The sequence below is a fragment of the Gouania willdenowi genome, chromosome 3 (genome assembly GCF_900634775.1).
Source record: "Gouania willdenowi chromosome 3, fGouWil2.1, whole genome shotgun sequence".
Classification (NCBI taxonomy): domain Eukaryota; kingdom Metazoa; phylum Chordata; class Actinopteri; order Blenniiformes; family Gobiesocidae; genus Gouania; species Gouania willdenowi.
In genome coordinates, this window is record NC_041046.1 from 20,156,580 (window position 1) to 20,177,403 (window position 20,824).

General features: G+C 37.4%; 1 protein-coding gene across 1 annotated transcript in view; it reads right to left on the reverse strand.

The window, feature by feature from the left end:
* tln2a (talin 2a) overlaps window positions 1-14,477 on the reverse strand; it is a 130,664-nt gene extending 116,187 nt beyond the window's left edge. Inside the window, exon 1 of the mRNA XM_028438606.1 lies at window positions 14,336-14,477. The gene's annotated coding sequence lies outside the window, so the exon portion shown is untranslated. The remainder of the gene's footprint in view (window positions 1-14,335) is intronic.
* Between the last annotated feature and the right edge of the window lie 6,347 nt (window positions 14,478-20,824).

Genomic DNA, 20,824 nt, shown 5'->3' on the forward strand with positions numbered 1-20,824 from the left:
ATAGATGCTAACAGAAAGCTAACAAAAGAGGAAGGTTACGTTTTATAAGCTTATTTATTAAAGGCTCAGTAATTGTAATTAAACTTTAGTAATTGAGAACATAATTGTAATTGACTTTGAGCTGGAAAATAATAATTGTTATTTTAATTGGAAAAAATGGTGGTCACCGTAATCATAATTGAGTTGTAAATGAACAGAACATGTATAATTGATTGAGATGTCCCGATACTACTTTTTCAGCATGAATCATACATTTTTTTTTATTTATTATTTATTTTTTTCTCTTTTCTTTAATAATAAAAAAAATACTTATTTTGTGGTGTGGATTGTTAGAAAAGGCTTGATCAAGTGATGTTACTCAAACAGAAAACAATAGTCAGCAACTGTAGGTATGAGAAAAACTGACCCATTTATTATTAACCAATTGGTTACATAATATCTACAGTATTCTACAATTGAATAAAATACATGAAATAAAAATTGGAACATCAGGAAATTTGAATGTGATATCCGCTTTCAGGCTAATATCGGACCAATATCCGATATCGGATGGAGACACCTCTAATAATTGAAGATGGAATTGTATTTGAAATTTTTAATTGACCCCTACCCTGGTTAAAACATCCTTACCTACTTGTGGTAAAATGTCACTCATGAACTGTGACACCATTATTATCAACATGCACTTTGAACCAAAAGGAAACCACAGTATAACCACAGTATATGGTGAGGAGAGATGCTGGTCCTTCCCCGTCATCTTGACCAGTAAAAAAACACATAAATTATGACGACGTTAGATACCTCACACATTGAAGTCAGTCACTTGTTCCACTCTACAATGAAATATTACCACCAGTGTTTTGTGCAAACAATGGGGAATAATCCCAGCTTCTCTCTTACTGATGCCATAAAATAAAAACATCTAATGAATCACGCAGAGGAGGAAATACGCTTCTCATTCATTTGTTTACATCACTGGGTATTGGCTCTAGTGGGAATGCGTTTACTTAAGTGATGACATCATAGCTTAAACACCGCAGACTGAAAGTGTAGTGAAGACAAGCGAGTCCTCTCTGACCCTTGATAAATGTTAAAGTTGACCAAATGCCAGGACCACTCAGACCCCCCACAGAGGCATCCCATGTCAGCTCAACACAGCATGTGGGGTCAGTGTAGTACCACAGGGTCAGTGTAGTACCACAGGGTCAGTGTAGTACCACAGGGTCAGTGTAGTACCACAGGGTCAGTGTAGTACCACAGGGTCAGTGTAGTACCACAGGGTCAGTGTAGTACCACAGGGTCAGTGTAGTACCACAGGGTCAGTGTAGTACCACAGGGTCAGTGTAGTACCACAGGGTCAGTGTAGTACCACAGGGTCAGTGTAGTACCACAGGGTCAGTGTAGTAACACAGGGTTAGTGTAGTACCACAGGGTCAGTGTAGTACCACAGGGTCAGTGTAGTACCACAGGGTCAGTGTAGTACCACAGGGTTAGTGTAGTACCACAGGGTTAGTGTAGTACCACAGGGTCAGTGTAGTACCACAGGGTCAGTGTAGTACCACAGGGTTAGTGTAGTACCACAGGGTTAGTGTAGTACCACAGGGTCAGTGTAGTACCATAAAAATACATTTAAAACAAAACAACTGAGACATGATCCACAGTTTAAAAAAATATATATTATTAGTTGATAATTGTGCTTTAAACAGCTAAACAAACCTGTGTGCTTTCTGTGCTATATTGTGTTGGCCCATTGTTTAATATAAAGAATAAAAAAATAAAAAAAGTTAATTTTGCTGTTGAAGTGGAAACTCCAAAAAAAAAAAATAGGATTAAACTATAAAACTGAAGTACAATAATGTTCCTTGCACAATGACAAAATTGTACCCCCCATGAAAATGACTAACGCCATGAAGGATTTATGTAATCCTTGCTTGGATGATTGGACGATGCAAATTAAAAACACTGCTGGTTTAAGCAGTGCATTGGAGAGCTAGGAAGCCTGTGTGTGGTCTATTCAGCACAGTGACCGAATGGATTATTCTGTGCAAAGTTTGAAAGGGTTTTTTTCTAATCAAGTTTTAACATTCACTTTTGTCATGGCTTAACAGATGGTGTACAAATACAGATATATATATATATATATATATGGAACCTGGAGTCTGATCCAGAATAATCCGCTTTACTCAAGTACCACAAAAAACAAACAAGAAGCGTCAAAAACAAACATTCCTGAATGCTCAGAGATTCATCAAACCCTAATGATAGATGTGCTATCACCCCCCCCCCCCTTTGCATGGGGGTTGTCCCTGATGCAAGTTAGCTGCTTAACATTTGTGGCAAGAATGTATCCTTATGGGAAAACCAAGAATAGCAGCCCCAGACTGCAGGAGGCCTAAGGAGCAAAGGGTGGTAGCAGTGTATGCTTTCAGACATCCCGGGATGTTCACTCAGTGCTGCTCGCCAACACTCCTCAGGCCAGCTGTACTCGCATGGTGGGGAATTCCTACACTAGATGACACACAGAGTAGAGTTCATATACGATAAGTTCATCCCCCATTTTAAAAATCATTTTGCACCATTGTTGTTGTTGCTCCCTCACAACATTTGCACAATTATTTACTATATTATTAAAATTTTAAAAAAGGTTGCATCTTTTTAATTGTTTGTTGAGTCGAAGAATTGCATTGTTTTGTCTTGATATTACACTTAACTCATTGCCTGCCAAAGATGTCTAAAGATGTTAATTGTGTTTTTCGACTGGGGTTGCTAGGAGACAGTGTGACGAAGCTCTCCTGTGAATATCAAGCTTGTACCATGATGTAGTGACCAACTGGTGCCATGTAGGTGGCAGCAGCGCACCTTTGGATGAGAGATCACCCATGTTGGGCAGAGCTCAGAGAGAGAGGAAAGGAGTTTACGAAACAGAAAATGGCGCTACCAGAGTTGATGCTAAAGCTCACAGCAGCGCACACTTAACCAGAGCATGTGTGGAACTAAGTGGACTATTGAGAGTGTCATGATGGTGAGGGAAAACGATCAAAAACTGGGGCAAGTGGTGAGACTCGGCATGTCCGGGATGAGGAGGAAGTTGAGTGTGTGGAGAATGACGGGGGAGAGACTTGGAGGATGACCAAAATACAGTAAGAAATCCATTCAACTCTGACCTAGATAGCAAAATAATAATTTAGCCATCAAAAGCCTAGGTTCAGTGTTTCTGTAGTTTTATAGAAGGAAACTAATGTTGAGGTGACCCTAAAGCAAAAAAAAAAAAATTACTTCAAAGTCACTAATAGGTTTTTTCAGAAAAAGACGTTTTTCTCAACTTTTTGTCACAAACTGGTGATTTGTATGAAACTTGCCTCTATCCAACTGCTGATTATGGAAGAACGAAACAAGCTAAAAACAAAATGATTTTTTTTTCTGATGAAACTAGAGACTTTAATCTTTCAGATCTTTTCAGATTTTTGATTGTCATAGTACAAAATATTCTGTGGGTCTTTTAAAAATCAGTGAAAATCATCTAAAACGCCTGGCAATTTGGGGTCGGCTGCTCTGAAAAGGGCTGGCAGTGGGGTGTGGGGGGGGGGGGGGGGGGGCACCAAAAGACCTAAAGGACTACAGAGAAGCAGAATGTAGGATTTTACTGGAAACTACCGGTACTACTGTATGCGGCAGGTGCAGCGTTTTTATAGAAGGGGTGGGGCCAACAGTGGTGGTTTGTGACAAAGACTGCCTACAAAACATCACAAACAACAATTCTCAGCCAATAGCCAAATTTAATTGCAATAGCTGAGTTTCAAACCAAAGACGACAGTCACTTACATTTTTACAACGAAATACGCCAGGTTGAAATACTTAGATTAAAATGTCAAGAATTAATACATTTATTTTAATTTGTTTTTTCTACACAGACTTTTCGCATTGCGCTGTGCCGATGTACAAGTAGCACCAGGCACCTGCTTAGGTTACATTTCTGCCCTTGTGACTAAGAGATGTGGGCCTCGAGGTAGCAACCATGGAAGCATGGATTTCTGCCAGAGATGCAGTCCAGTAACAGCTGAAGAGCTCAACTGCAACCTGAAGCACATATGAGAGCCGATACGCTTCCCTCCAGGTGTTGAAATGACTGCTTTTCTTTGATCAACATTTATATTTACAGGCTGCAGTTCACCTAAATTACACTAATAACTGATAACATCTTTAAAAAGATTGGAGAAGCTTAAATAGATTGTGGTTTTACATTTCAGTTAACAGATAATGTAACTGTGATAAGAGATTAAATGAAAAGAGTTTACACAGTAATGACCATTACTAAATTATAGATTGGACCATTACAGTTATTACTGAATTACTTAAAGGTTAATATTTTATCAAACTGTGCCCCAGAGATTGCATATTTACATAACAGTGGTGAAAATATAGGCGAGGGTTTCACCAACGCGCAATGGACGCGCTCTGCCTTCGCAATCTACTGCTCAACCCTGGAGGAACTCGGTGTGGAGAAAAAACTAATTGATTCATCATTATTTTATTATTTACAATTATGAATCAATTCTTAAATTTCCAAAAATGTATTATTTCCATATTTCAAACTGTAACACAAACCAGGTGATATTTTAATTAAAATATTGAAGGTGCTGTGAAGTGTTGCTCAAAGTTGATTGAAAGAATTCAGCAGCCAGAAAATGTATCAATATTTGTTATTAATCGGAAATTGGTTTGTAATTGAATCAGGACTTATAATAATAATTGGAATCGAATCAAGAAATAATGCTGATTGGAGAATGAACTTGGATCAATAGTTTGGATTTACATGTTCGTTCTCCAACAACTGTAACAGATCCCTTGATGCACATTTTAGAGAAGCCAAAAACTGTGAGTTCAGCTGCACAAACATCTGTAATTAACTTTAGTGTTGTGCTGGAATAGAAAGACTTCACCCTGTTACATCACAAGAGGTGTTAAGTTTGGTGTCACATGTGTGAAAGCTCTTCCCACACTCGTCAGGGATTCCTGATAAGCAGTTTTCTGGGCCTTCATTTCATTTTCTCATGAGAACGCTTTAACAAAGAAAAAACGAAACTTGACAGGACATCAAATTACTGCTTCTCCCTCAACACATTTTGTGTCGTGTGTGTGTGTGTGTGTGTGCGTGTGTGTGTGTATAAATCCGTTTCCTTTATCTACCTCAGAATGTAAGCACCACATTTGTCCGACCACCACATTTTGCTTAGAATTCTGTGAAAAAAACCACAATGAATGAACGACAGCACACATTTTAAAGAATCTAATTTTGTAAATAAATGGAAAGAAACAGTATTTAATAAATTCTAGAATTTATCATGTTTGAGCTCAGAACTGCCTTTGTGAAGTGAAAGTATAGAAAAAAAAAAAAAAAAACTGTTGTTTAACATTGTGTCGCTTTCATTTTAAAGAAAGAATAATCATTTTCAAATTTCAAAAATCACTTTTAGTTTTTCAGAAATTTCAGGCGATTCTATTTCAACTCCAGGTGACCCCACATGGGTCCTGACCCCAAGGTTGAAAAACACTGATTTAGAGGCTGCTGATATAATAGATTGATTTCTACTGTATGCATTTTATCATTTAGATTGACACTGGATTTGTTTCTTTTTATTACTCAGTATATTTTTCTCCTATTTTGTGTGTTTTTGTTGTCGTTTTTTGTGTGTTCTTGGTTCTCTCTCACCCCTTGAAATGGCATCATGTACCCCCATTTGAGAAACACTGGTATAGACAATGGTGCTGAATTCTCATCTGACCAAACATTTTGATGGTTTTCTTTAATATTCCGGTAATGTGCGAAACACAATAGAATACATACAGCAGGACAAAGATATTCCAGTCATGACATAATTAACATACACAGCTCTAAATAAGCTATGTAGGGCTGAAACACGGTGTGACTGTAATCAGGATAATTAAGTGTAGAGCGATGGAAATACATACACTTACATAGTTATCACCTGAGAACAGATATACAGATGTGTGGTAAAAATGTGAGCAGCAGCAGCAGTTAAGACTACGACCATCCATCCTCTGTATCTATGACAACCACAGTGGTACAGCTGCTGCAAACTGCCCAGCATCTTGAGTATTTGTATTTTTGAGGCAGACTATTCATTAACACACACACACACACACACACACACACACACACACACACACACACACACACACACACACACACACACACACACACACACACACACACACACACACACACACACACACACACACACACACACACACACACACACACACACACACACACACACACACACGATGGTATGGAAATTGCTGCAGCGCACCAGTTGTTCTGATGAGTGCTAATCTAAAAAGACAGTTAATGTGTGCAAGACTATCAAACTCACTTTAAAAATCAACCAACTGGAATAGCCAACTTGAACAGAAATAGCCTCCTGTTTGACCAGCAGGCAACCACACTGTACCAACTCCAGTTTGTGATGCAATCTACATGGGATGGTGGAGTGAGTGGGAGGCCGACAAATGAGAACTCAGTGGGTGGAGGCGGAAAAAAAAACGGTAGATTGGAAGTACAAAGAATGCAGCTTTTGCTCCATCCATCCAACCACACACGATGACAAATAGGTACAAGTATGAGCAAATCTCGGATGAATCTTGTTAGTGACCTCATCGTAGCGGATTGGTTTGTGTTTGTCGTTGTAGTTTTTTCTAATGTCAATTTGGACAATAAAAGATGTTTCATAAAAATGATTCCTATCTGAAAGAAGTCATGATAAAAGATCACAGAAATGTCTCGTTGGATGATATCCGTTCCGTGAAAGTCCTGTGATTTGGCTCTTGTGTTTGAGCTCTGTGGATACCTGGCTGGGTCACAGCTAAGTGTGAAATTCTACAACAATGTTAACATGAACTATGGGTTCGACATTCCTCCGTTCAGATCCTGGAAGCAAGCACACTAAACACGCAATGACTTATGGGTTTTTACAAACCGCTGAGCTACCACTAAGTTGTGCTATATTGCCTCACAAATCTATAGTCCGAGTCTGGCCAAGCAGATTTGACCTTCTTGCGGGTAATGAACCAACTGCATGAGGGCCGTGATAGGACAGTTATCTCTGCGTGTCAGTAATACAATAATAGAGAAGCTGGTCATTTGTATACAACACAGTTACAGTCACACAAAATACATGCACACGTATATTTTACCATGATTTATTTATTTATTTATTTTATTTCTTTAACAGAAAACTGCTCTAAGGGCTGCCACAGAAGATGAAATAAGGAAATATCAAATGAATACTGCAAACATTATTAAACTACCGGTACTCTGGGAAAACCTGTTTGGCTGTTATATAACTATACTTATAATAAAAATATGACCGTCCCAAGCTCATAACCAAACATTTTAGATTCTTATTACTTAGGCAGCAAATTCAAGTATCAGGGAAAACTATAATTAAATTCTCATATTGGGCCAATGTCCCTCAAACAAAACTAACAACAATAATATAAGCAGTGAAGTAGCTGTAAACTAACACCTGGATTCTAAGCTACTTTCAAAGATAGGTTTCAGGCCCTGAGCTTTATTAAAACCACAGAATTTGTTCCAGATGATCAGCTGGGAACTGCACCCAGAGAAAAGGCAAAGGAGCGAAGGACTCTAAAGCTCATTTCATCTATAATAAGGAATACACTGTATGCTTCACTTCCAAAACCAGACGCTGTCAGACAGAAACCACCAGCTTTATCAAAGGCAGCACAGTAAAAAGATAAGAAAGCAACTGGTTTGAACTTCATCTCTAAAAAAATATTTTACCTTTTGCATGTGCTAGTTGTTGGGTGGAGGGTTTCTTCCAATTTGTGCCCAAGAGAATGGCGTTTGACAAATACTTAAACCAAACTCTAGCCTCTTTAATACACAGCTTTTAAAGAGGCAGTATTTTGAGAAAAAAAACACATTTAGCCTCATTCAGAGGGCCAAAGTTGAAAAAGTTCAGTTTCCTTCCTCCTTTGTTATTCCACATTTTGTAAAAAGTCAGCTGCAAAAGGGCAAGTTGATTTTTTCTCACCTTGGGACTCATAGGGTGGAAACTCCTCCTCCTCCTGACAATCCTGGCTCCTCCTACCTTATGAGAATGTACGCACCCTGAAGCAGCGTTTGTCGGATTAAATCGATTTACCGATTTTGTAGATAAAAACTATTTTTATTTTGAATATTCAAGTTTTAATTATATTTATTTTGTTAAATTTTATTTTATTTTTCCACCACAGTTTTTTTTTCGGACTTTTTTGCTTTCCGTCCTTGTGTGTTACCGTAGTGCGATGTGAAACAGCCCCCTCTTTGTATACATTTGTTTACCCTGTGAGTAGGCTATATATGTGCAGGGAAGAGTTTATTATTTTTTAATTGTAATGTTATAAAATATGTAGTTATCTGATTTCTTACTCAGAACTGTGAAGTTACTGTTGCACTTCTGCTTAAACCTGAGTTAAAGCTTGAAATTGTTGAATGACAGAACCCCATTTACTTTTTATTTTGGGATTGTTCTATGTATTTTAACTGTTGAGGACAATCACAGCAATAAAGTTGCACTTTTGACAATATAACTGATGTCTGCAGTCATTTTTAAGTGCATTGAAAAAAAAAAATTGAAAATCGAATCGAAACTTGAATTTTCCTTTCAAAAAAATCCAACATTTTTTTTAGGCAAAATCACCCAGATTTAATCACAATATCCTCTTACATAGCCATGTGTTTAACTGTAATGTGCAGTGTGTGGATAGCAAAAGACAACCTCTATGGTGATCAACTGTTGGAATCCCACATACCAAACATACGCAGTATAATATTAGTGCAAGCCAAGCCCTCTGTAAGAGCGAAGTGTAAAGTCTGCATCTACAGACACGCCCACTCATGCATGCAGACCCCAAAACAGCCTGTTTTTAGAAGCGTCATGAAAGGAGGACTAAAACTCCGGAAAACAGGCACATTTGGGAAAATGAACCTCAAATACTATGGTGTTGGGGTTCTTAGGACAATTGGCGATGGGTGAAAAATAGCATGACATGGGACCTTTTAAATAAGTTTTCCTTTCTCAGCTACATGGACACTGGCAGGTTTGTAGAGGACATGAGAATAAGTGAAAGGGGGACATGCTAACTATAGTTGGATCACTACTGGTAATTGCCTGGTGATGTTGGCACTTGGCTCTTTTTGTTCTACTGAGCTAACTGTTGACACATGAACATTGCAAAGGTCCTACTGCACTTCCACTGTAATGAAAAGGACAGTACAGGTTACTAATTACCTCTGCTGTGGTAACGTGTGACAGCCGAGGTCTTCTATAATGCAGAACAAAGCCCAAACCATAAATCAGCCAATTAGTGAGACTGATGTGTAACCATCAACTTAAGCTAATGGACAGGGGAAGCCCAACCACATGATCATTAGGAAATAAAGGGACGAGTTCACATGAGTAAATCTACATTTGACCTTTATCTCAATGTAAAGGTGCTTTATTTTATTTATTATCAGGGGTGTCAAACTCGATTTAGTTCAGGGGCCAAATACGGAGCAGTTTATCTTAAGTAGGCCTCAGATTTTAGGCAGGAATTTTATTCATTGTTGTGTGTTGTGTGCATACTGTGTTCCTACGCTCTTGTACATTATTCCTTGTAATTTGTTCCCTTGTACTATGTGATATGTTATTTTCATTGTAATGATTTCGGGGGTGGGCGCTTATAAGCTTTTGCTTCGGCCCACTCCTTTTGAGCAGAACTTTAACTGCTCAAATAAACAAATCATTATTGTGCTTTGATTTACACTTCCACAGAATCCTCACTTTCAATTCATTTTTTAAATTTTGTGGTCATGTTTGTAGGTAATTTTGGGAGATTTTGTGGAAAAATTACAGGATTCTGGACAAATTGAGAGTTAATTTAACTATTTGAGATTAAAAGTGACTACTATTGTGTAGTTTCATTGAATTACTGTATTATTCTGGAAATATCCAGCAGAGGTATTTACAAATGAATCAGTTGGTCATTTACACAATGATTCATGGTTTCTCTGACTCTTTTGCTTTCTGCTTGAGTTTGACACTTCTCTAAGGGACAGCATGTGTGAGTGAGTTCTAAAATGAGTATTTGAATACAAAATAAGCTATAAAAATGTATATCTAAAAAATGTGGGAAAATCGTAAAATCTCAGATTTTTTAAAGAAAAAATTGAGTTTCGATTCGAGTTTTTTTTTCTTCAATGCACTTAAAAATGACTGCAGGCATCAGATATATTGTCAAAGTGCAACTTTATTGCTGTGATTGTCCTAAAAAAAAAACAATAAAAAAATAAAAAAATAAAATTTTCAAAATAAAAATTGTTTTTATCTACAAATTTGATTAATCGATTATTTTGTCCAGCCCTAAATGGACACTCAATGTACTCTATGAATAATATTAAATATTTCTATGATGTGATTTTTACTGTGATTGTATAAATAAAAAAAGTTTAAAAACATATATATATATATATATATATATATATATCGATATAGGCAATATTGTCATTTTCTATATCGCCAAAATAGAAATCGTAATATATCTAATAACGTTATATTGCCCTGCCCCAACTACCACTGCACATGGTCCCATTCGGTCAACATTCAATGCCGGGACAATTACCAGTTAATCTCTCAAATGAATCCCAAATGTTCTCTATGTTGACAAAGTGCTAACAACTAAAATAGACGATGGCTGATTATTTATTCAACTTATGAACCAAATACACCTTTTAAATCTATGTTTTTATACTGTCGTACTAGGAAACCAGCATAAAGCAACATAGACACAGGGGTTACATGAATCAGATACATAAACACTTTCTTTAAAAGGTCAGCACGTTAACCATATAATAAACACCCAGCAGGTTGGTGATTTCCGTAATGAAAGCTTGATGGAGTTTGGGCTCTTTAATAAAACGTTGGGCAGTGTGGCGAGTGGCAGAGCTGCATACCAAACAGCCACAGACAGCAGCTGATAGTGACAGTTCACCATGAGGATTGGGCAGATGACATTTCACTGTGATTTAAACTGAGGCAGAGCTGATCGGCGTCAGGAGAACAACAGCCTCGGCTCATTACATCGCCGCTGCCATTTTGAAAGGACAGACTTTAACACGGGCCAACTTGAAAAGGTGTGATGGCATTCTCCTCGAGCTAAAATATTCCTCGCGCCTTTATCAAGTATGGATTTTAGGAGGAACATATTCGATAACTGCCAAGAGTTCACACCAGGAGTGATATCCTTACCAGCCCAAAGGGAGACTCACACAGAGTGATGTCACACATACCTTTGGGGTGTGTAACAAGAAGAAGAGGCAGAGGATAGGACCCACTCCTGAGGCATTACACACACACACACACACACACACACACTAGGGCTGGGTGATATATCGAGTTTTCTATTTTGGCAATATAGAAAATTACAATATCGATATACTGTATATATTTATATCTTATTTTGCATCAAAATACCAGTTTTAGGAGTCGCTACTTTCTCTACTTCTCAGAACAGCATGAGAAGCACAGTTGGATGGTTTGGTGATTGTGTCCTAACCCAGATCATCTACCATTAAACAAGCCACACCTCAGAACTCACTCACACGCAAAAAGATGACGGTACTAAAGTCATGCACAAAAGCAGCTTCAACAATAAGTGGTTATTATTGTGATCGTAAACGTGGGTGAATTGTCTTTGCGCGACGATCACCATATAAATCCACACGGATGCATTTTTATATCATCTTCTTCTTGTACCTCTTTTCAGTTTTTGGGTCCAAAAGTCTGCTCGTGAACCCTGGAGACATTAATACAACATTGCAATATAATAACAATAAATAAAAGAAGAATTCACAGAATATGTGCCACTTTTGGCTCTGTTTGTTAATAATTGTGCCTGTGTGTGTGGCATTTTGTATCAGCAAATTTAACTCTGAATTGTCTTTCTGGTAAGACTTCATTTGAATCAAAATGATCAAGATTTAATAATAATGATGCATTAGATTTCATATAGCACTTTTTCATAGACCAGGGGTCACAAGTCTTTCTGAATCTGTGAGCGACTTCAAACCTAGTGAATAGTCCAAAGGGCCATCCATTTTAAAACTAGGGACGTCCCGATACTAGGGATGTAACGATTCACTCAACTCCCGATATGATTCGATTCACGATACTGGGTTCACGATACGATTCACTCACGATTTGTTTCACAAAATGGGACTGTAGACAAATGACGGAAAAATATTCCTTAATACACCCCTATTAAAAACCACTAAATAATCACGTTTTCACTTTAGGTTTTAACGTGCTACACTTTATTTCTCTTAATTAAAGCATTTGATTCATTTCTATTCAACTACACAGGAAATCATCACGTTCCTATTTCACTAACTACTTGAAATAATCATAAAACATGTCACATGTACAGTTGAACCATTATGTAATATTTTACAAAAATACACTTTGTCGTTTTTTAAAAAACATATCGTATCACAACCCAAAATCTAAAAACATTTGTCACAATGTTTTACATGCAAATAAACATTTATTTAGTGAATTGAATCCAAAACTTGTCAAGTGAAACAGTGTGTAACACTACCAAGGCAATGCCTACATCTGTCATCTGTATTTATCTGTGTGGGTTTGAAGCCTTTCAGATGGAGCTCATTGGTGATGAGAGTTCCCGAACAGCCCTGAGGGCACCTCACATAGTCCATGGTGCCCGCGGGCACCATGTTGGTGACACCTGTCATAGACTCTCAGAGCACTTTACATTGATGTGTATTAATCTTTCACTCTACACACTCTAGCTTACCGCCACAGAAGCAAAGCTGCGATAGTGCACCATCGGCCCTTCTGACCACCACCAACACTCGCTCACACGCCACATTCATACAAGGCAATGCGTTTAAAGCGCCTTGCCCAAAGGCACAACGACAATGACTTGGATAAAGCAGGATTTGAATGTCCAATCCTTCGGTTATTGGACGACCCACTCTACCACTGAGCCACGGTCGCCCCGATTTATATTGTATATCACCATTTTAATAAAAAAACATCGAGATATAAGTTTTGGTCCATATCGCCCAGCTCTAACACACACGAGCCTATAAGGTCATGCATCTTCAAGCTCTAGAGAGTGTGTGCAGGTGTGTAAAGGAGAAACATCTACTACAATCAGAAAAACTCACTGTATCACACATCACAGGCTTTTCTTTCTTCTTGCTGCACCACCTTCCTTCTATCCTTCTCATATGACCTGTCATGTTGGGACTCCTAACCAGCTGCACTGACTCACTGTAAATGCATAACCTGCTGATGGCTCCACTCACTGCCACGCTAAGGGCGATACTGATCCTTTGCGCACAAACTTGCTTAATAGGAGGCATTTGAGGATATCATGTGATCAGCGTGTTTTAAAGGATGGAGCCATAGTCTTTCTAAAAAAGAAGGGGTGTGGCACACAGACACAGATCCTCAGCCTGCTGCTGCTGCTGCTGCGGTGGATCTACACATTTACTCCACATGTCGTGTTTTTTTTTTTTTTTTCTGGTTTTTTTTATTGGATCACATGCACCGATCCGTGGGGAAGCACACGCCCACGGCTCAGAGCCCACGTCCACCCTGTGCTGTGCTGTGCCGAAGGATGTCCAGGTAGCATGGAGACATGAGCCAATCATGATCCGATCTCTCCATTCATCCATTACAGTTCGATCACGCGTTAAAGCGGCTGCGTCATCGGCGCGTTTCCAGCAGCGCGTAAAGAACAGTAGGAAAAAAGTTGGAAACAAATCCCTGTGGTGGAGGCTGGACTGGTATGGAAACATGGCGGAGGCTGCGTTTCTATGGCCGGTGCAATGCAACTTGCAGCCCCATCCGTGAACTCCCGGTGCCTCCTTCAGTCCGTGCGCACAAGCGCCGACAAAGCCCTGGTCCGCACGCCGGGAAAGATGTTTAGAGGCTTGTTTGAACACAGAGCCAAACACACACAGACACACACACACACACACACACACACACACACACACAGACCCCCTGCAGCAGCCCCGAGGCGTGGAGTAAACCCAGCTCTAAGAGTCTGCAAGTTTTCTGGTCTAAACCAGCATCACCAGTGCTGCAATTTAACAGACGTGAGCCATTCCCACAGACTGGGACTCCCACTCACAGATAAGAAGAACATGCAGTTTGATTACAAAGCTTTGGTCGGATAGAAGGTCAGACGGATCTGAGATGGGCACCGGAATAAGCCGATTAAAGTGGTGTAACCCTACCTCCAGGATCAGGGGCATTTCTAGCAGCTCAGCCCGGAGAAGACGCGCATCAGCCCACAGTCCACAGCAGCAAATATCCTGCGTGTTTGTTAGAGGAAATCTCCAAGTGGCCGAACGGAGTGTGAGCAGAAACACTGCTGTGCGTGTGGTGTGTGCGTAAAAGAGGAGGGGGAGATAATCCTACTGTGGGGAAGAGAGGAAATACGTCATTATTAAAGGACCAAAACGTTTTGTAGTCCAATGTTTCAGATCGATATCGCTGGAGAAACTTAAAATATTTTAAATAATATGATATGTTTTTGTTATACTTATTGATATATATATATATATATATATGTTCATTCTGTTTTATTTGAATGCAATAAAACGAAAAATAATAGTACAATAAATAAAAGATTTGATGCAGATTGATTCCCTCCAGGAAAAAAACAAACAAACAAACAATTACATACACATACTTTTTGTGTAGAGAGTGGGTTTAAGTATTAGTAAACGTATTAGCCCCGCCCCTTTTCCTACATTACATTAAACAAATCATTCGATTTTCAGCATCCTGTTTTGAATAAATGAATTTTGTCTCATCTTTATAGGATTTTGATTAAAATAAACGACACCAAAAAAAAACGTATTACACACTTTCAAAATTGTCATACAACATAAAGATATTTTCTTAATATTTTCTTTTAAATTGCTTGATATGTACACTCTTTAATTCCCATTGGCAATCTATTCCAGAATTTTATTCCATATACTGAGACACAAAAGCTGAAATACACTGAAGCAAATATTCAAGCAAATATCTAATGCATCCTCTGTTTACCTTGCACTATTTTCAAGAACAAATTAACTTTAGTGAAGGTTTATTACAGCTTCAGATAATATCATAGGAACAAATAACCCCCTCGGTTTATGGCAAACATGGAGAAATATTGACATTACTATTTTTGATTAATTGTTTTAAATGACATAATGTTGCCAACATGCAATTTCAAATAAAGAAAATGGAACCAACTAAGCCTGGGCAATATATCGAGTCAAGATATATCGCAATTTTTGTTTTGGCAATGTAGAAAATTACAATATTACCTATTAAACAATTTTTTTAGCTTATTTTTTCATTAAATTGCTCATTTTAGGAGTCACTGCTTTTGCTACTTCTGAGAACAGCATAAAAATCACAGTTAGATAGATTTCTGAGTGGTTCCTATCCCAGACTTACCCCTAAACAAAGTGAAACTACAGAACTCACTCACACATGCTGTCCCTTAGAGGAGAAAAAGGCTAAAGTGGCTCATATTGTGGAGCTATTTGTTAATAAATGTGCCTGTGATGCATTTTGTATCAGCAAATTTAACCAAGAATTGGCTTTTTGAGTTAAAAATGTAAAGATTTATATCGTATATCGGCATCTTGTCTATATCGCCCAGCCCTAGCACCTATACTGTAAATCATATACCTGTGTAAACCATAGGATAACTAGTCTGTGCTAAAAAAAAAGATAGCAAATACAGAGTTGCAACTTGATGATTAAAAAATAAATCCAGTAATAAATATACTACATGATACCACATACCAATCGAAATACATGTTATTTGATGTGATATTAAGGCAGAGCCCAATCGATTAATTGGTGCGGCTGATTTTAGCTATCGCTGAATAACTAACAGTCGATTCATCAGTTAATCAGACTCTAATATGTAATTTAACTGATGTATTGACTTTTTTTTTGCTGTGTGGAGATTCTGTGGCTCTGAGCTATGCTTTCTGCATTATACGCTGACACTTTTGATTCAGCAGTAATGATGACAGAATGACAACGCTGGGAGATTTACACTGGTTCATTGTTTATATTTAACGTTTTTTTTAATTGATCCATGTTCACTATTTGAGATTTGGTCAACTTCATTTGTGAATATTATTTTTTACGTTGCATTTTGGAAATACAGATTGCCTTTCTTTATCTATAAGTTTACAATCCTTTGTTGACAGACTCACTGATTAAAGTTATGTATCTTAATTCAGTAGTTTTTCTTCTTTGTCAATCTTAGTTTTTCTTCTTTGTCAATCATATTTTGGGTATGATAAGAATTTGTGTTTATGTACACGTATATTTGTATATCGAAGCTCTTATTTCATATATTGGCTATAGACAGATATACAGAAATCATCTTTTTAAACCTCCCAATATTGGATTTGGCCCTAAAAATCCCATATCATTGTGCTCTATGTTAAGGTAAACATTAGGTAAGTTATTTATTGACAGCCTAACCACTGCCTCCTTCTTTATCATTTATTGACCGATATTTGAACTGATCTATAGTTTTTTGTACCCGTTCACTTGTGTTTTATCACATGTTTTGAATATATTCCCTAACATTTTCTTAAATAAAGAAGATTAACCGTATATGTATTTGTTTTAATCCATCACACAGGAAGACGGAAGCAGCTGGGCATAGAATGGTAAACATGAAGGTATTAGGTTATTATATTTTTCTATCCAGTTAAACTGTAAATTACAGTTTACTGTGTTTTTACATAGACACAACTTGGATGCAGGTATCATTAGAATCCCAGTAAAGGATCAGCAAAAGTAAACATGCATGGAGGATACATGGTGGATCATTACTAATAGTGATAAAGTCCATATAACATATGGTTGTGTATGGAGCTAAAATGACAGCAGCCCCTTTAACACACATGATCTGTGGGTAAATACAGTTAAAGCTGTTTGGGAAATGGAGCCCAGCTGCTGCCTGGCAATGGGACAAATTAGGGGTGGTTTTTAATGAGAGGCGGCTATTTACTTGAGCAGGGGGTCAGCTGAGTTGAATTAGGACAAAAATATAAGTTAAGGGATTGGAGGCAGTTGCTTCCCATGCTATAAGTGGACACTGCTTTCCTTGTTGTCAGGGTACAGTTGGGTGTGTAATGTGAACCTAAAGAGGGGAGGAGGTGGAGGGGGCAAAGCCTAAAGATGACCCCAGCTGGAGCAGGATAACTACGGCTGAATTCCAGACATTCTAACAGAAGCCCCCTGAAAGTGTCGCGGCCCACAGTTTCCCAGGGTCTGTCTGCTCCAATCATCTGTGAACTGCACAGACAGCAGGTCATTTTAAAATGTGTCGAGTGATTTTAAGATCAGTTCCTAGATTATTGTTAAACCAACAAAAAATGGGGTTTTAACCTTACTGACTGGTAATCCTGGTAATAATTTGATTGTCATGTAGATACTTTCATTGGTCACATGAATTCAGACTTGAGGCAATAAAGTACACTGTGTAAATATGTGTAAATAGATTACGTTTAGCTCTCATTATACTAGGATTCTCTTTGATTCTGGTAGTTTACTCAAGGCCATTGGACTTGGTGTTTTGCTTGAAGACCATTTATACCTATAATTTTCTTTCAGGGGCCACATACGGAGCAGTTTTTTAAATTTTTAATCTCAAATGGGACACAGATTTTCGGTGGGAAAAAGCTCAATTCCAACATTAATGTGCCCTAGTTTGCACTTCTGCGTATAAATGATCATATTAAGAATGTAAGGAATTAACAAAATCCAATCAGTAAATGAGCCCTGAAGATTCTTCACTTCAAAACTGTAATTTTGGTATAGGAAATTGCAAGATTTCAGGAAAAACTGTCAGTTTTTGGCACAATTTGTGATAAAATATGACTCTGATCGTGCGATATGCACAGAAAAAATGTGTGCCCCTGCAAATATTGTGTAGTTTCATCAAAATTGTGAATATGTAGACTGGTTGAGAAATCTACAACTTCATTATTTGGTATTTTGCAGATGTGTTATTGTTTTCTTTGTTGTTTTTTGTTGTCCAGGCGGGCCAAATTTGATGATCTGTCGGGCCAGATTTGGCTCCCGCGCCTTGAGTTTGACACATGGAATTTATACAGTGCCGTGACCAATTCATTTCCAGACTCTTATCTACTGGTAGTCTGTTTCAGAACTGAAGAAGCTTCTTGAATGAGATGTGAAACATCTTCAAGCCAAACTGCCTCAACAATCTCCCAGAATGAACATGAGCTGACGATCTGCACACACGTAGGATTCAGTTTGATCACTTTATGTTGAATATATGTTACAATTATAGAAAGTGCAATAACAGCTTTACACAGTATAATGGTGTGGTCTTCACTCAGATTCAGTTGCACAAAGAAAGAAAAAAATAAAATAAATCAAAGGCTGCCACCTTGTGGCAAAATATGCAAGGTACACACTGAGTTACAATTCTGGGTTCATATTTTATTTGGGCATTGTATTTGTATTTCAGTGTTTGCACTTCTGCTTCACAGTGAAATCACCTAAGGCAGTGATTCCCAATCTTTTTTGTCCCATGTACCCCCTTTGCATTTGTATACCTTTTCATATCATAAGTACCCTCTTTAGTTTAGGGAACACCTATTAACCATTAACTAGTTGCTTATCAGCATTAGTAACATATTGGCTCTTAAACAGTCATTGAGTACTTATTAATGCTTTATTCTTATAAATGCCTTATTAAACACTTCATGGCAGGATTAGGGTTAACATTAACCCTAACATGTTGAGATCATAATTCATGTATAACAACTTCCTTATTTAATACTAATAAGTAATAATTCTGAGGTTATTGAGAGAAAACTCTTAGTTAATGGCTTACTGGTTGTATAATAAGGCCATGCAGAATAAGGCAATAATAAGTACTAAATAATGACAAATTAAGAGTCAATATGTTACTAACTTGAATGCTAATAAGCAACTACTTAACGGTTAATAGGTGTTCCCTGAACTAGTGTTACCACTTTTTCATTTGTGGCTCCAGTAAACCCATAAATGTGTCTCAAAAATCGGGTCCTTAATGCTTAATCTACAAATGAATGAGATAATGAGTAAAATTTATTTTAAAAAAATATAAATACCATGCAATTATTATATGATTACTTCAATAGTAAGTAAATACGGTCTCCTTGGTAAAAATGTAGTTAATTATTGTCTACCTAGTGTGATAAAAAGGCCTCTACAGCATAAAAAAATTCCGTTTCAATAAATTACAAGAAAATATAGTATTTTATTAAGCAAAAATATTGTTAGTTTGTGGTGAAATTCTCCAAAAAATAGCCAAAAAAGGAACTAGGAATTACATTTCCCAATTGTTTTTAGAAATTTTTTAAAAATCTTTCAGAGTGACCCCTGCAATGTCCTCCTGTACCCCTAGCTGTATACGTACCCCTGTTTGGGAACCACTGACCAAGGGTATGCGCGGGTGTTCACATGTTCTCATAGTGCGTTTCTTTTCTCCTCCGGGTACTTTCATGTACCCAGAGGAGAAGATTCATGTTTTTTATGACTGGAAATAAGCTAATTATTTCTAGTCATAAAAAACATGAATTAGTAGATCTATCATTGTGATAGTCCTTTTTCCTGCTCAGATTGTACCCAACCTTGCAGCCGATGTGAGCTTGGATACACATCAGATGACAGGATTAAGCAAGTAAAAGATGAATTTATTTGACAGCATTTAGTCAAAGTCGAATAGTTCTTTTAGTGGTTAGGGTTAAAAAGTTTCATGTGGGCAGATGTTTTAAACCTCAAAGGTACGGCAGTAAAACCTTAGTTTAAAAGGAGAAAAAAACATGTGATGGTAGGCCTCGGCAACATATCAAGATATATCGAGACTTCTATTTTGGCGATATAGTAAATTACAATATTGCCTTTATCTATATGAATACATTTTTTTTTTTTATAGCTTATTTTGTATTAAAATACTAGTTTTAGGAGTCGCTGCTTTCACTATTTCTCAGAACAGCATGAAAACAGTTAGACAAGCCACACTGCAAAACTCACTCACACGTGCTGTCCCTTAGAGGAGAAAGAGACATGTAAATGTGTCTGTGTGGAATTTTTCATCAGCAAATGTAACTAAATTTATAAGATAACGTATATAACCATTTTGAGAAAAAATATTGAGATGTGAGTTTTGGTCCATATCGTCCAGCCCTATGTGGTGCATAGTTCTGTTTAGCATTTAATAGAGGTGTCCCGATCTGATATCGGCCAGAAAATGAATATCGGATTTTATCGGACAGCATCTAAACTGTCAGATATAACATATTGTTTTTTTGGATTTATTTTTTCAATATTTATTTTTTTATTTTAGTCAATCATAAAATATGTTTATTCTAAAAGGTTAATTATATGCAATCCATTTGTTTATAACAAATGGGTCTTTTTTTTTTTTTTTTTTTTTTTTTTAAATCAAGCCTTTTCTAACATTCCACACTTCAAAATAAGTAATACAAGTATGTATGATTCGTGCTGATATTGTATCGGATCGATATATTATATTACTCAAGGCATCGGTATTGTATCAGAAGTGAAAAAGTTGTTATCGGGACATCCCTAGCATTTACAGCTACCAAAGGGGAAAAGAATATGAATGAATTTACAAACCAAAGTTTATTAAAAAAAAAAAAAGCCAACAATGGGCTCAA